This window comes from Penaeus vannamei, chromosome 7 (genome assembly GCF_042767895.1).
Source record: "Penaeus vannamei isolate JL-2024 chromosome 7, ASM4276789v1, whole genome shotgun sequence".
NCBI classification, from domain to species: domain Eukaryota; kingdom Metazoa; phylum Arthropoda; class Malacostraca; order Decapoda; family Penaeidae; genus Penaeus; species Penaeus vannamei.
Genome location: NC_091555.1, coordinates 14,684,975 through 14,689,974, shown reverse-complemented (window position 1 = coordinate 14,689,974; position 5,000 = coordinate 14,684,975). Strand labels below are relative to the sequence as shown.

General features: G+C 38.0%; 1 protein-coding gene across 7 annotated transcripts in view; it reads left to right on the top strand.

Annotated features, from left to right (window-relative positions):
• Positions 1-5,000, top strand: part of kn (EBF transcription factor knot) — a 176,834-nt gene that overhangs the window by 17,206 nt on the left and 154,628 nt on the right. The window lies entirely within an intron of this gene.

The window sequence follows — 5,000 nt, the reverse complement described above, 5'->3', positions numbered from 1 at the left end:
GGTTGGGGGGAGGCTATGGGTTAGGGGGAGGGAGGCTGGTAGGGGGAGGCTAGGGGTGGTAGGGTAGGGGAGGGGTAGGGGGAGTTGGTAGGGGGAGGGGAGGAGTTGGTAGGGGGAGGGGAGGGGCTGGTAGGGGGTAGGGGAGAGGACGGGATGGTAGGGGGGGCAATGGTTTAATGGTAGCGAGGTGTTGGCCAATTGTCCCTGTTTGGTTATTTTCATCGAGGAAAAAAACTGTTGTGTGGGTGTTAATTTCATTGTTTTGATTCTCTTATGTTGTTGTTGTTCGGGAGTTTAGTGTTGTTGTTGTTGTTGATGATGATGATCTTGTTGTGGTTGTTGTTGTTGTTGTGGTGGTTGTGGTGGTTGTTATTTTTGTTTTTGTCTTTATGCAACTGGTGTTGATGTTTCTGTCTGATGTTTTGTTTGTTTGTTTTAATGTATTGTTATTAGATGATATTTTGGTATATATAATTTTTATATGTTTGGAATTAGCGAAACGCGATGGCGATTCTGTTAAATAATTTGTTTGTTTAAATCATTCTTGTTTATGCAGTTGTTTATCATCATTATGTCAATCATTTTGATACTGAGCTGTTTTATAGCTATGCAAGATTTATTCTATAATTATATTCAAAACCAAGTGTATGTGTATATATTCCTACAGAAAAAATAATGTGTATGTGTATATGTGCGTGCATGTGTATCTATGTATGTACGTATATACTGTATGTGTGTTGAGGTATGTATGCATCTGTGTGTGTGTTGAGGTATGTATGCATTTGTGTGTGTTGATGTAAATATGCATGTATGTGTTTTGTATGTATGTATGTACGCATGTATGTATATATGTATGTGTGTCTGTATGTATGTAGGTAGGTAAAGAGATATAGTATATATTTATGCATATACAGATGTCTGTGAATATTACCTAATCTTAAGCAGCAAAAAAGATCATAAGCGCCCTGTCTCCCAGCCAGCGTGACCTAAGATGACCTAACGGGAGGTCAGAGCACGACACTAAGTGCTTTCTCGTCCCTCCCATTCTTGCAGACTTACGTATCTCTTGCGTCATCGGGGCCAATTACGTTCTTTCTCTCTGTCGAATTGTCTCATTTCCTTTTTTTGTTTTGTTTAGTTTTCATTTTTTGGCTATCTTTAGTTTGTTATGATTTTTGTTTCTTATTTTATGTTTTTTTTCCATTTATTTTAAGTATTTTTCTCTTTTTTTATTAGTTTTATTAGTTTTAGTTTTTAAATTAGTTTTGTATTTTAATTACTTTTAGTTTTTTATTAGTTTTAGTTTTTGTTTAATTCACTTTTAGTTTTTCATTTAGTTTTGTTTTTATCTATTAATTGTTTATTTCATTTATGTAAGTGTAATCGAAATAAGTGAAAGAGAAACCAGCTGGAGATCTATTTAACAAAATCTGATTTTGTCAATATTGCTTTTGTTATGAATTGCATAATTAAATTCCGTTCTCTGTCTCCCGCCCCCTCCCTCTCCTTCCCTTCGTCTCCCTTTCGTCCATTTTCTCTTTCCTCTTCTCTCCTTGTTATCCAATATCTCCCTTTTTCTCGTCCTAAACCTGTTCCTCCCTTCTTCTCTCTCCTGTTTTCTTTCCCTTAGCTTGCCATTCCTTTCCTCTCCTATTTCCCTTTCTCCCTTTCTCTCTTTCCACCCCTCTCCTTCCGCTTCTACACTCCTCCCCGCTTCCCTTCCATTCCCTTACTCTTTCTTCATTTCCCTCCACCCACTTTCTTTCGCTCCTTCCTCCCATCCCTCTAGCTTCTTCCCCTCCTCTCCCTTCCTCCCTTTCCCCTACACTCATATTCTTCCCCTCCTTCTCTCCCTCCCCTAACACCCACTATCTTTCCTCCTACTTACCCCCTTCCACCTTCCCCCTTCCCCTAATACCCATTTTCTTCCCCTCCTTCCCCCTCACTCCCTCCCTCCTTCCTTTCCTCTTCCCCCCTCCCTCCTCTCCTTCCCCTCACCCCCTCCCTCCTTCCCTTCTCACCCCCTCCCTCCTTCCCTTCCCCCTCACCCCCTCCATTCTCTGTCTTCCCTCATCCCCTCCCTCCTTCCCCGCCCCTCCCTCCCCATCTCCCCCCTCTCCTTCCCCATCTCCCCCCCCTCCCCCTCTCCCTTAGACTCCCGACAGACAACAAGCATGACTCACTTAGATAAAAGAGATATGGATTCTCGACTTGTAAATTGTTATCGCTTATCGCGTTATAAGGCAATGTAACTATGGATACGGATGTGTGTGTGTGCGTGTCCGTGTGTGTGGGCGTGTGTGTGCGTGTCTGTGTGTGTGTGTGTGTGTGTATGTGTGTGTGTGTGTGTGTGTGTGTATGTGTGTGTGTGTGTGTGCGTGTGTCTATGTGTGTCTGTGTTATGGGCGTGTGTGTGTGTGTGTGTGTGTGTGTGTGTGTGTGTTTGTGTGTGTGTGTGTGTGTGTGTGTGTGTGTGTGTGTGTGTGTGTGTGTGTGTGTGTCTGTGTGTGTGTGTGTGTGTGTGTGTGTTCGTCCGTGTCTGTGCGTGCGTGAAAAGGGGGAAAATGGGAAAACGCAAAATAAAGAATCGGGAGAAAAAGAAAGGAGAAAGAGAGAAGGAACAGAGGGGAAAAAGTAGATAGAAGGGGGGGAAAGAAATAACGAAAGAAAGGAGACGAAGGGAGGACATAGTTGTAAGGGGGAGAGAAAAAAAGGGTGATGGAGGGGTAGATATGTACTTAAATACCCTTAGCGCTCACTTCCAATGGCTCTGGGAGGGGAAGGGGGGAAGGGGGAAGGGAGGGGAAGGGGGAAAGAAGTGTACGGGGGGTGAGGGGGGGGGGGAGAAGGGACTTTGTAAAGTGATATGAATGATTGTTTGTGTTCCAAGTGGGCTGGGAGAGGATATCGAAGGCGGCGTATGAATCACATGTATATAAGTATCCTCTAAGTGGCTGAATAAGGACCTCACAAGGGGGTGGTCTTTATAGAGCCGCTCGGGGATACTGCTTACAGGTGTTGAGAAGATAATAAGAATGAAACACTTTAATCAAAACGCAGATTGTGGCACGCGACGAAAGTTATTTTTTTTATACATCTACTTTTTTTTATTATTTATTAATTCATCTATTATTTATTTATTTATTTATTTATTCATCTATTTTTTATTCATCTATTTATTTATTTATTTATCTATTCTTTTTTACTTATTTATTTATTTATTTATTTATTTGGTATTCTAGGAGCATTGAGATGGTAAAATGGATGTGATTATCGCATTTATTTTCCTTTTTCTTCAAATTTTTTATATTTTTTCGTTTTATACGAGACAGAACACTAGAGCGAACGTAACGTATATGATAAATCCTTTGCGCTGATTGCTTACGTCACGCGCAAGATACACAGCGCACCATATTATTTTCGTTCAGAGTGAAAATAATGAATACATGGGTGATATAAAGTGAAAAAAGCTGTTATATTCCTGTCATGTTTATCTTCCGTCAAAAGTTTGGTGATATTTTGACTCGCTCCAAGATGAGTCATGTTTTCGCTCGTTCTTGTCTTTCTGAAGTCATATTTGATTATTTCGCGACTAGAATCTGTACTTCGTGCATTTTAGACTTAGAAATATTCGTATTTTGGCGCATTTGACTTAATATGAGTGTTAGCTTGACTCGCTCTTGACTAAGATAATATTTTGACTCATTCCTATCTAAGACGATGCGGTATTTTGACTCACTCTCAACATGAATGAGTAATATTTTGACTCACTCTCTAAGGCGATGCGATACTATGACTGACTCTCAGTATGAATGAGTGATATTTTGACTCACGCACTAAGCCGATATGATACCTTGACTCACTCCCGTCTAAGTTGATGCGATAAGTTGACTCACAACATGAATGAGTAGGCCAATATTTTCTCACTTAGACGATAAGTTGACTCACTCCCATTTAAGGGGATGCGATAATTTGACTCACTCTCGACTTAAATGAGTAGCCTAATATTTTGACTCATTCTCAACTTGAATGAGTAAAATTTTGACTTAACTCCCGTCTAAGGCGATGCGATAATTTGACTCACCCTCAACGAGTAATATTTTGACTCAGCAAGACCACGCGATCCCTTGACTCACCCGCGACTCACCGGCGGACGAAATGGGTGACATATCGATTCTTCTTCGCTGTTTACCCGAAGTATTTATGGAAAAATCATTAGCCCCGATCCTTGGCGGGGAATCGACCTTGTGGCAGGGGGTCATAAGGGCGAGGAAGGTTGACTCGCGAAGGTGTTGTGGGTTATGGGTTTTTGGGAGAGATGGCTTAGCTCTCTTTTCCTCCTTCGTGGGGCGCTTCTCACTTTCTTATCTCTCTCTCTCTGCTCATATATGTATATATGGATATATGTATGTATATATTCATATATATGTATGTATGTATATAAATATGTATGTATGCATGTATATATATATATATATATATATATATATATATATATATATATATATATATATATATATATATATATATATATATATATATATATACATATATATGTATGTACGTATATAAATATGTATATATACATATATATATATATATATATATATATATATATATATATATATATATATATATATATATTCATATATATGTATGTATGTATATAAATATGTATGTATGCATGTATATATATATATATATATATATATATATATATATATATATATATATATATATATATTCATATATATGTATGTATGTATATAAATATGTATGTATGTATATAATATATATGTATGTTATAAAATGCATGTATATATATATATATATATATATATATATATATATATATATATAAAGAGAGAGAGGAGAGAGAGAGAGAGGAGAGAGAGAGAGAGAGAGAGAGAGAGAGAGAGAGAGAGAGAGAGGAGAGAGAGAGATTACATATATATATATATATATATATATATATATATATATATATATATATATGTATA